General features: G+C 49.3%; 1 protein-coding gene and 1 non-coding gene across 2 annotated transcripts in view; both read right to left on the reverse strand.

Moving 5' to 3' along the window:
- PLCG2 (phospholipase C gamma 2) overlaps positions 1-12,548 on the reverse strand; it is a 149,127-nt gene that overhangs the window by 121,246 nt on the left and 15,333 nt on the right. The window lies entirely within an intron of this gene.
- On the reverse strand, positions 9,888-10,024 carry LOC119047118 (small nucleolar RNA SNORA42/SNORA80 family). The gene has a single exon (XR_005082086.2). It is a non-coding gene; the product is annotated as a small nucleolar RNA SNORA42/SNORA80 family (small nucleolar RNA).

The raw sequence follows: 12,548 nt of genomic DNA on the forward strand, positions 1-12,548 counted from the left end.
ACGCCTGTCTGACTCTCACTCTGTGCATCTCAGAAAAAAACTTGGATCTTTTAAATTTTTTTTCTTTTGGTCCCAAGAAGTTGTTCACAGCAAAACTTTTCGTTTGGGGGCGGGGGGCGAAATTATGCAAAGCATATTCCACTGCCTCTACTTGATCGGCAACTTAGCAGAGAAAGATCTATTTTGGGGCTTTGCACTCCAGTGATCTGCTCACTTAGCCTAAAGCTCATCACCCACTGCTTATACTGTTTTTTTTCTACAGAGGCCACTTCCTGAGTCTTGAGTGAGGCAAGCTGGTGGGTCTGCCCAGCAAGACCAGAGCCAGGCTCAAGGCAGGACACAGGGCAAGAAGTAGGGCCAGCACTGAGCAGATCAGAGCCCCCGAAACAAAGCACCCAAACCTCAACATAAAACCTGCCCATCTTAGAAGAGGCAGGCTATGAGCCTGTCCCCAAGATACACAGCGTCCAAGCTGCAACAAAGGGAGTAGCCATCCGGGCTTCCCTTTTTCATCTTATTCATTCATTCACAGTATTTAAAAGAGCCCTGAACTGAAAACACTGACAATGTGTCCCACCAAGTTCCGGGGGTAGTGTGTTACAGGGTAGTAAGCAACCAAAACCATTATACTATCAGTAACAACCACCGTTCATTTGGCACTCGCCATGTGCCACACATTCTTTTCATCATTCATAGGAGCTCAGACCTCACATCAATCCAGTAAAACAGATACGATCCTCCCTCTTAAAGGAGGAGAAACTGAGGTGCCCAAGTTCGCCCACAAGGGGAATGGGCAAGGAGATGGCGGTGTCCTCAGACAATGGGATGCCACTCCACTGGGAAAAGAACGGACTGCTAAGACCCACAACAGCAGGAATGAACCTCAGGGCCCCTGTGCTGAGTGTCAGAAGGTGACCACAAAAGAGTACAGACTCCACGGTTCAGTTTATGTGAAATTTCAAAACAGAAAGTAGACCAGGGATTGCTGGGAGCTGGGGGGAGGGGCGTGGGCTGACTGCAAAGGGACACTGGGGGTGTGGGATTGTCCTTTGCCATCATCGGGTTAGTAGTGGTCGCCAAGAGTACACACGTGTCAGAATGCACTAAAATACATACTTTAACTGGGTGCATTTCATTGCATGACAGTTATACGTTGTAAAGTTCATTTTAAAAGTTAAAAAAAATACCAGGCACATCTATCTAGCAAGAGATTGTGACTCTTTAAAGATAAAGTACAACTAATGCTAGCTTGGGTCTGGCGATCTCTGGATGGTAGGCAAGGAGATATACTTTTGTCTGTGTTTTTCTGTATATTCCAACAGTTCTGCAATGAATGTATATTCCTCTTTCAATGGAAAATAAAACCATAGTCCACATAATTTAAAAAACTCAAACAGGATATGGTACAGTGTTCCTGAGATGGCTTAGATGACCGCTTCCCCCCACCTCATCCCGGAAAGCATGAAAGAGCACTGGACGAGGAGTCAGGAGTGGTACCTGGAACGGCCTCAGGCTTCCTGGACACCATGGGCCCAATCCTTAGCTTCTCTGAACCTGACTTTGCAAGGGAATTCAGATGAGCCTCCTCTGGCAGCTGTGCCCAGCCACCTGGCTGCAGAAGGAACACAGACCACCTCCCCCACCCCATGCATCCCCGGGAGCAGGCCTGCACCCAACAGGATCTTTATGTTCCAAGCCCAAGCCCTGCCACCCCCACCAAACTCCAGAGACAGGCAGACCAGGGTTTGGACCCCAACTCTGCCACTCCCTGGCCGTGTGGCCTTGGGCTAGTCACTGATCCTTTCTGACTCAGCTTCCTCATCTGAAAATCAGGTGCACCTGCCTAGAAGAGGGTGCCAGAACAATGAAATGAAATGAGAGTATTGGCTGTACCCTAAGTTCTCACTCAAAGCCTATATTTGTTTTTATTTTTGATTTAAAGAGTCCCCCACTGGAAAAAAAAAGAAAGAAAGAAAGAAAATTTGATGAGTTCTCACTAATTTATGGAAGAGGAAGCAAACTCCCCTATTCATGATCCATGTAAACACTCTCCCTTCTGCAAAGGTGATGGGATGGACAGCCTGCAGTTTCTATGGAAACTCATGACAAGAACACCCTCACAAAAACTATTCTGACCATTTCCCTCTGCTCGGGAGTGCCAACCGGGCCTAGCACATCTGATGTAGGCTGCGCCTGATGGTTGGCTCTGGCCTGGCTGCCATCCAGGCCACTGAGAGGCTTCCAGAAACAGAGCCCTCGCCAGACAGATGGTCCCTGAGCTCGGCTCCCCAGAGCTCCATTTCACTGTAGCCCAGGCAGGAAAAGAATAGTACCGACCCCTCAGACAACATCTACAGTGTGCCTGGTGTGTGCCAGTCAACATGCAGGGCACTGGAGCAGCAAGCTGAGCAAACAGAGCCCCCTTTCCAGGGCTGACAGAAAGGCAGGAGGCAGCAGATGCCCACGGCAACAGCATGCAATTACAGCCTGACTGAGCTCCCAAAGAGAAGGGCAATGGAATGAGAGAGACTAATGGGGGTGCACACTGAACAGTGCAGTGGGACGTGAGGGGCTGACTGAACCCGCAGACTCTCTGGGCCAGAAGGGCCCCCCAATGAGGAAACCCAGGCACAGGGGGTGGAAATGATCAGAACAGCCGCGAAAGCTCAGCACACCAGCCCACTGAACCGTCACGACACCCTGATGAAGTACTGTAATCCTCACTTCACAGGCCGGGGACTTGGGCCCACAGAGAGGAAGTGACTGGGCCCAGGTCACGTGGTGGGAAGGAACAGAGTACATGACAACCAGGTCTCTTTATCTTGCCCCCTCCCTCCCAGGATTTGACTTCTCCTTTGAGTTCTTGCTCTCAAACCCAAGGGTTCACTGAATCCCTTTATTTCTCCCCCAAGGACTAGGGACACCAGACTACATGCCCCAGGAGGACAGGGAACTTGTTTCAATTTTGCACACGCTGGGCCAAGCCTAACATGTTGTAAGTGTTAACACCAAAAAAAGTGTTAAGTAAAAGGATCACCACGTACCCTCTGATATTGTAGATACACATTTGGAGTTTTCTTGGAGTGCAGGTGCAACCTGAGAAACCCTCTTTTACCAACTATGCTTACTAAAGCTGTAGTCATACAAACTAGAATTGATAAAGGGCATTCAAAACCACACTAGTGCCTCCATGAGGAAGTTGACCGTGACCCTCAAGATGATGATGATGATGATGATGGATGATGATGATGGATGATGGACCCTTTTTAATATACACACTGTGGTATATTAAAAAGCACTACCACTACATCTCATAGCTCCTTCCACCAAAAGAAGGACCCATTGCCCTCTTCTCAGATCTGGGCTGGCTTTCTGACTGCTTTGGCCAACAGGATGAGACCAAAGTGATTTTGTGCAAGTTCCAGGGCCCAGAACATAAGAAACCTTGTGGCTCCTGCCTTCTGCCTCTCAGAATGGTCCTTGGAGACCTCCACTTGAGGAAGCCAGGCTAGCCAACTGGAGGAGGGGAGGCCACGTGGAGAACAGAGGCCCCCCGCCGACAGCCAGCACCAACTGCCAACCACATGCACCAAGCAGTATCGAAACTTCCATGCAAGTAAGGCCAGCACCACCAGCAGAGGGTGGTGCTAAGAACCATGCAAAATGACAAACCATTGCAGTTTCAAGCTGCTACATTTTGACATGGCTTGTTACACAGCAATAGAAATCAGAACTCATTACGATCACTATCAACAACCATCATTCATTTAGCAGTTACTCTGCGCCAGGTATTCTTCTAACCATTCATATATTAATTCATTTACTCCATGCAACCGTCTGATAAGAGGATAACATTTGCCCTTCTTTTAAATAGAAGGGGAAACTAAGGTGTGGGGAGGTAAAGTGACTTACCCAAGGTCACCCACCAGTGAGCATGTGAACTCAGAACTCCGGTTGGCTTAGGCCCATGAGACTCTCTCTCAAGCCAAGGCAGCAAGTCAGATACACGCTCTCCCATCTATCCCCTGGCTTCTGCAGACCCCATTCTTCTAGCATTCACATCATTGGCCCAAGTGGTGGGCAGACGACACCAGAGCTGGAGGCTTCCTTATCCCTGGACTGACATAGAGCCAATTCTCACCTCGCACAGTAGTCCTTTTCCGTGCGGTCACAGGGAACACTGAGTCAGCCAACACTGAACCAGGGCTCCTGGGACAATCAGACACATACAGTCAGCTTCCTGCCAGCCTTTGGGCGCAGTATTTTCATCAACTGATCAATATGTACCCTCAGTGTTTTGTGTGTTTCTGCATAGACACCTTATTTCCTGTGTATTGTTAATTCATTGGCATTGAACTCACAGCCAGCAGCCATATGATTTAACTCCTGAACAAGCTGGTCTAGTACATGCTCTTTTCCCGCAAGGCACATCACAGCCCTCTTGTGCTTAGGAGCATGAGACAGCACTCGGTGGTGGCATCTGAAAAAACAAAATCACCAAAGAAAGCCCAAAAGTGAGAACAACGTGGCCACTGCAGTCTGGGAAAAAGGACACTTTGTGAGCAGCAGGAGAGCAGAACAGAGAAGGCAGACAGTTGGGAAAGCACATGTGGGACGAAGACTCCAACTTTTCATGGCTCTACGCACACCCACCAATGTCTGCGCAAGTGCCACAAGTTGGTACAGGAGTCAGGAGTAAACTGTAGGTAGTAGGCGAACTTGGCGATGTGGTCTCCATGAATACTGAGACCAACGGTGGATGCTGGGAGAAGGCGGCACTCTCGGTAGGCTGCTGGGCCGGGGCTGCCGGGCCGGGGCTGCCGGGCCGGGGCTGCCAGGCCGGGGCTGCTCGCGCCCCCGCAGTCTGCTCTGCAGACCGGGCCTGTCTGAAAACGAGGGAACACAGGCAGAGTGCAAGGGCCAGCAGAAAGATGGACCGGGAATGAAAGGCAGTTCCTGTTTCTGCTCCCCAAGGCCCTGGTTCCTGGGATGTGTGAGTGACTAGGCATTCGTCTCAGCCCCACATTCCAGTAAATTCTCCTTTTGCCTTCAGCTAGTCTTCGACCCCACACCAGTCAAGTAATTCTGGCTTGTGTGTTGGCAGTGGTGAGTGACCATCAGATGCACTCTCTTTGGAATCAAGACAGGTGGCAGGGAAGCCTGGGTAATCGGCAGCGAGGGGAAGAGCCACACACACATCCTGGCACCAGTAACACGTGCGTGCACACATGGAGCACAGAGAAAACGGGAGCGTCGGAGGAGCCAGTTCCGGCCCCGTGCTTCCCGACACAGGTCTACGTGTCTCTGTCTCGCAGGCCCAGGTGCTGAGGCCAGGATGCACATCCACGTTGTTGACGCAGGCATCGCCAGGAGGAGTCCAGGGCAGTGAGCGGGCAGAGGATGAAGCCAGTACAAGGTTGTTGCCAAGCCCACTGCCTCTGTGGGCAAAGGCAACTGAAACCACCAGGAACCCTAGATGCCAGTGGAGAACACGCCTCAGAGTTGTCCCAACCAAGGGCAAGCGCACTGGGGTGTTGGCCCACCAGCTCCCCATCTGCCCTTAGTCCCCTCCAAAGGCACTAACTCTCCCGGACTGCCCTGGTGCAGAGGCCAGCCAAAGCCTGCAGGCACAGCCGCAGGTGTTGGCAGAGTTTGCCACAGAGCCAAGGGCAAGCAGCAAGAGAGCCTCCAATAGTTTCTGTTCCCTGCCACAAAACCCCCCAGTCCATGTCACCAGCTGCTAGAGGAGACTGAGGCCCAGCCCATGCCTATTACTCTCTTCCTCGGAGTCCAAAGAGCTCACGCCTCACCTCCAAGTCCTGGCCCAAATGTCACCATCTCAGTGAGGCCTTCCATTCCCAAATCCCCTCCCCAACCCTCATGATGCTCCCCAGCACTCTCCTTTGTTTCCATACACATAATTAATCATTTACGCAGTCACAACTCACAAGACCAGTTGCCAACCTGTGCCACTCGCTAGCAGACCCCTGAGTCTCGACAGGCACTGAAGCTGATCAGTGCTACCTGGGACAGGCCACGCTTCCAGGAGAAGGTTCTACTACTGGGGACTGCCCAGTAATGTGCAGAAGCACAGCTGGGATTGGGTGCTCAGGCCCCATGATTGGGTATCACGCCTAAACCTCGGACAGACACCCAAGCAGATGGCAAAGCCAGCAGACATGCACGATTGCACATTTTCAGCCTCCACGGGAAAACACAGCCACCTGACCTCACGCAGTGATCGTGCTGCAGAATTCACAGCACGATCATCGCAGCTGCTGCCACGTGAAGAACACCTTTGCTGCTTGGGGAAGAAGGGAGAATGTGGAGATGACAAAGGAAGTGGGTAATGCAGAAAGAGGAAGGAGGCTTGTTCCAGAACAGCACTGTGATACAGCAGCTACTGGCCCGATATGGCTATTGAGTACTTGAAACTGAATTGGTCCAAACAGAAATGCTCTGTGGATATCAACTACACACCAGATTTTGAAGACTCAGACCAAACACAGGAATATTAAATCTCATTAAGACTTTTATTGTGTACGTGTTGAAAGAATACTTCGCATATATTAAGTAACATACAGCTTATTGTTAAAATTAATGTCACCTCTTTTTCTTTTTACCTTTTTTAACGTAGTGAGTAACCACTTTTAAACGATGCACGCAGCTGGCACTGATGGCTCACGCTGTATTTCCACTGGGCACCAGTGGTCTGGGAGGGGCCGTTTACAGCGGAATGGGCAGGTGGGTGGCGCAGCGTGAGTGGGTCAGGAGAGGGGGTGGGGTGTCTGTTCAGATCTTTTACCCACTTTCTAATTGGGTTGCTTGCTTAATTATTGTTGAGTTTTAAGAGTTCTTTTTATGATTTGGATACAACTCCTTTATCAGCCACGTGTTTTGCAAACATTTTCTCCCAGCCCATGGCTTCTTTTTTCAATCTCTTAATCTACATTTTTATGGCACATGTTATTTGGGGGAAACTGGCCTGATATAGTTTCTCTAGAAAGTCTGGTACCCTTCCGGCATGTCACCCAAGCTCACCTAACTCACAGAAAAAGGCATATTGTGATTACTGGAAACTGTACATGAATACCCATACACATGATGAACAACTACACGGGTGCTTGTAGTGCTCAGCACAATGCTGACTCGTGGCACAGGCTCCAGAAATGCAATCACTACCATGCCATCAAGGTTCTCCCAGCAGTTGTTTTTTATTTTAGAGAGATAGGAAGGGAAGGCAAAAGAGAAAGACAGAAACATCCATGCAATAGAGCAACATCAATTGGTTGCCCTTCAAAGGCTCTCCAGATGAGGACCAAAACCACAACACAGACATGTGCCTTAACTAGAAATTGAGACCACAATCCTTTGGTTCACGGGATGATGCCCAACCAACTGAGCCACACTGGCCAGGGCAAGGTACTCCCAAACTTTTGAGAACACTCCCTAACCTGGTGCTAGCGGTGCCTCCCAATTCCATTGCCCCCAGCTCCTCCTCTTAAGGGGTGGCTGGCAGTCAAATGCAGGCAGGGGGACTTGAGTGGGCAGCTGGGAGGTGAGAAGGCATTTCCGGGGCTCTGTGAAAAGATAACTAAGTCTGGACACCCTGGGCCGTGATAGCAGACCTTAAAAAGGACGGAAACTTTGTGTCACACCTCACCCACAGCATTGGAATGAACTTGAACATTGACTAAGAAAACTAGGGGAGGCTACACCTTCAAAAAATGGTCCTTTTGTCCCCAAGAAGCAGATGTAATGGTTCAAACTTCATGGTTCTAGACTTGAGCCAGGAATAACGTCCCTACTGATCTGTGTCCACGCCCACGCGCTCATGCTAACCTTCCCAGTTTCTTCACACGTCTGCCCCATGGTGAGCACCAGAGGGCCATGCTCAGCTCCAGGAAAGTCAAAGTAAGGTCAGAACCCTGCCCACAGAAAGCAAGTGTTTCATGGGAAAACACTGCATCAACTAAGAAGCATAAACAATGAGTTTCTGTGTAGAACAGAACAATGCGCTAACAGGGAAATGCAAATCAGAACCACAATGAGATAGGGCTTCACCCCTGCTAGGACGGCTACCATCAAAAAGACAGACAGTAGCAAGCGCTGGGGAGGCTGTGGAGAAGCTGGAACCTCACACGCTGCTGGTGGGAATGCACCGTGGTGCAGCCAGCTGCTCTGGAAAATGGTCTGACAGTTTCTCAAACAATTACACAGAGTTACAGGTGACCCAGCAATTCCACTCTTGGGTATATAACCAAGAGAATGAACACAATCACACAAAACTTTGCACACCAGTGTTCACAGCAGTTCTCATTATTAATAACAGCCATAAGTGGAAACAACCAAATGTCCATCAGGTGATGGATGGGTGAACAAAAGTGGTCTACCACACAGTAAAATATTATTCAGCCAAAAAAGGAATAAAGTACTCTGTGATACAGAGGAACCCCAGCAGCACTGTATTAAACAAAGTCAGATGCAAACGCTATGCATGGTAGGATTCCATTTATATGGAATGTTCCGAATGAGCAAATCTACAGAGACAGAAAGGAGCGCCCTCCTGAGAAAACAAAGTGACAGCTCAACAGCACACATTTACTGAGCACCCACTGGGGTCCCCCAGTGCCAGACACTAAACCTGCGGAGACCAGACACCACGCGCCTCAAAGGACCGAAGACCTGATTCTGATTGGCAGCTCGGTGAAGCCATACATTTTGGGGAACCAGCTTCAAAATGGAAGGTCATTAAAAGGTTTATTCTTGCCCTGGCCGGGTAGCTCAGTTGGTTGGGGCATTGTACCACGCACCAAAAGGCTGCAGGTTCGATCCCTGGTCAGGTTGTGGGTTTGAGCCCCAGTCCAGGTGCATACGGGAGGCAACAGATCAGTGTTGCTCATTGAATTCTCTCTCTGGCCTCGATGTTGCATATGCACTCTCTCTCTCCAATCAATAAATTTATCCTCGAGGGAGAATTTCTTTTTAAGTTTTTAAAAAATAAAATAAATAAAAATAAAAGCTTTATTCTTAAGAAAGGAAAATGACACTCAAGTCATATCCCAGAAGATGGCTGTTCTACTAACACACAGGTGGGGCAGTTAGAATCCCTGGAATGAAATCCCAGCTATTGACCTTGGAAAGTTCCTAGGCTTCTCGCCACATCAAGTTTCTCATCGAGATCAGGAACATACCAACTTCACGTGTGGACTGAATGAGGATGGACCAGTGGCCACGGGCCACAGACACTCAGAAGACCCTTCGTTTGCTGAAGAATTCTGAGTCTGTGACAGATGGAAAAGCTGACAGACACCCAGGTGCCAGCATGGGTGCAGGGCGACGTGAGTCGGCGCAGCTTCCCTGGGGACAACTGACACTCTGTGCCCTGATCCCATAACACAGCCTTTCTTTCCTCCCAGAAATTCTTTCAGAAATTTATCCTACGGATAAAGAGGTAGCTAGAAAAACGTGCCCAGGATCAATGGCTGACACAGCAAAATAATAAACCACACTATATCCAAAAATAAGAGATTGGTTAAAAAAAATAAAAATAAGGTGGAAAACTATAGCCATTTCAAACAAAACAGGAGCATATACTTGGATTGGGAAACTTTTCACAATTGGAAACAACCTGTGTCCACAATCGAAAGGACAGGTGAACTTCACAAGGTGTACTCACTGAGACCACCAACAGCAGTTAAAAATAACTCTACCAATATTGATGAGGGTACCTCACGAACAATACATTACGTGCTAATTATAGAAGAACATGTTTGAAATAAATGTAAAAAACATGCATGGCAATAGTAATTATCACATGATACGGGTTTCTCTAGAGAAGGAGGGGTATATATGAGGTTTTACCAACATTTATAATATTTTTTTCACACTGTACAACCCCCTTCAGTGCTCACAGCCCACAGATGAGGAGGCTGGGCAATGGTTCGAGGCTGCAATTTACTCTGGCGCGGGTGTACTATGAGAGGCCCACAGGGAAGGGCCCACCATAAATCCATTACCATGCTCCAATATTTAAAATATTTTATTGCTTGTTAAAAAAAAAAAGCCCTGGCTGATGTAGCTCCGTGGATTGAGCACAGGCTGTGAACCAAAGGGTCGCCGGTTTGATTCCCGGTCAGGGCACATGCCTGGGTTGCAGGCCAAGTCCCCAGTGGGGGCCCCGTGAGAGGCAACCACACACTGATGTTTCTCTCCATCTCTTTCTCCCTCCCTTCCCCTCTCTCTAAAAATAAATAAATAAAATCTTTAAAAATTTTTTAAAAACGAGATCCAATGCAAATACTATGATTCGTCTAAATCGGTCAGAGGGTGTATTCATTTCCCGAGGCTGCTATACAAATCACTACAAACCGACTGGCTTAAGACAGTGCCAAGTTATCGTCTTACGGCTCTGGAGCTGAGAAACCCAAATGGGTCTCGCTGGGCTAAAACCGAGCTGCAGCAGGGCTCAGAGGGAGGGCCGTGCCCCGCCTCCTCCAGCTGCGGGGCACTGCTGGCATCACTTGGCTTGCGGACCCTCCCACCTTCCCAGCTCTTGATCCCATCACTACAACCTCAACCTCTGCCTCTGCCAGTCACACCACCTGGGAGGACCCTCCACACTCCCACTTCCACTTATAAGACGCCTGTGATTACATCAAGCCCACTCAGTAATCCAGGATAATCTCCCCACCTCAAGATCCTTAGTCACTTCTGCAGTGAGCCTTTATCTATACAGCATCACAGAGCCATAGGTCCTGGAGATTAGGACAGGACATCATTGGTGGGGGAGGGTGCACCTTTATTCCACCTAACATAAAGCACATAGAAATAATAATAGCAGCAGCAACAACAACAACAATAGCAACAGCAGCTAACTCTCATGGAGTACGTTGGGACACTGTGAGGCCCTATCCCACAGTACGCTACGTAAGCAGCTTCCCTAATGCTCATACGATCCAGCAGGACAGCATCGCCATTACCCACGTTACATGGGCACAATGAGAGGCTGAACAACCTGGCCCTGGTCACAGCCATTGTAAGTGGCAGAACCAAGATTTGAACCCCAACAGTCAGACCCTGGAAGGCTTGCTCTTGAGTACATTGTTCTGTCATCTTGGTCCCTACAACCACCTCAATATCTAAAATAGCCAATAATAATAATAATAATAATAATAACAACATGGTCATGATGTAGCACAAAATGAAAAGGACACATTACTAAAGAGTGTTATGAAAGACCGCATTCTGTAAAAGTGGATCTATATCTTGAACAGACAAAAGTTCTGGCAGGGTGAACACCAAGTGTTAACACACATCCCTCTGGTGCCGGAGTGTGAGTGAAGGGATTGTTCTCTCACCAGGCGTAGCTAAAAGTGTTTCTACTAATGAATACATGTTACTTCTACAATGAGAAAACACTAAAAGCTGTTTTGATTCGGGGAAATAAAACAAGGTTGGAGCCAGCCAGCTCAGAACCACCTGAAACAGGAAATCACCATAAGGTTCACCCTTGGCCACCCCGGCTGGGGTCCCCCTTGCCTCCCCAGGGACACAGGTCCTCCTCAGGCCAGTCCCCAGGCCAGCATGGGGACCAAGAGGCTGCTCCCACTGGCAGGGGCTGGCAGCAGGCCAGGAGTGACCAGGAGTGGCCTCAAGTGGCGGGGTGCTGTGCAAGGTGACACCTGGCCAGCAGGACCCCCATCCTGAAACTGACGACTCCCCTGAGCTCTGCAGGGTCCTCTCTTCCTACCACATTTGCAGTCTCCGGGGCTGCGCTCACTGTAACTTTGCTAGTCTCCATTCTACAAATGAGTAAGTTCCCAAGTTCTCCTGTTCTCCTTTGTCAGAACAGGATGCTTTGTGTGCACACACAGACACCGCACACCCCCAACCCAGTTCCACAGTGGCTGCCAGCACAGCTCACGTCAAACGAAAGCAGCATCTCACAGCTTCCTCCCAACTGTGCCAGGAGAGCGAAAAAGGCCTCTTGCACCCCAAACTGGCATCATTACTAATTCTGTTTACAAAACTTCACCACTGCCCTGTTGACCCTCCCCCTCCAAGTCCTGCCCCACCCCCAGACTCACAGAAGGGGAAAGGCAAGGAGCTGAGCTGCCTGCCTACACCTCTTTGCTCAAATCCAAGGGACGTGAACCCCAATCGGACCCAATCAGACCCCAATAGGACCTCCAGGCCACAGAATAGCTGGAGGAGGAGGCCTCTATGTATGTGGGCTCCCAGCACCAGCATGTACCCAGAGACGCGGGCTCTGACAAACCACTGGGGCAACAGGGGCACTGTGCCCCCGTCAAGTGCATGCTCCATGCACTTACAGATGTCAAGTTCACAAGATCTGACAGGGTGGGTCTGCCGATGCCTCATCTCACGGATGAGGAAACTGAGGCACTAAGAGACTAAGAGGCTGAGTGGATTGCCCAGGGTCACATAACCAGTAAGTGCAGGGCCAAGACCAAAACCATCGTGTAGGGTTAGAGAGGAAGTTGTCACAGAGATGTCCTATCTTAACCCCAGATACTTCTGTCTCT

This window comes from Artibeus jamaicensis, unplaced genomic scaffold, assembly GCF_021234435.1.
Source record: "Artibeus jamaicensis isolate MK-2021 breed Jamaican fruit bat unplaced genomic scaffold, CSHL_Jam_final contig_464, whole genome shotgun sequence".
Taxonomy (NCBI): Eukaryota; Metazoa; Chordata; class Mammalia; order Chiroptera; family Phyllostomidae; genus Artibeus; species Artibeus jamaicensis.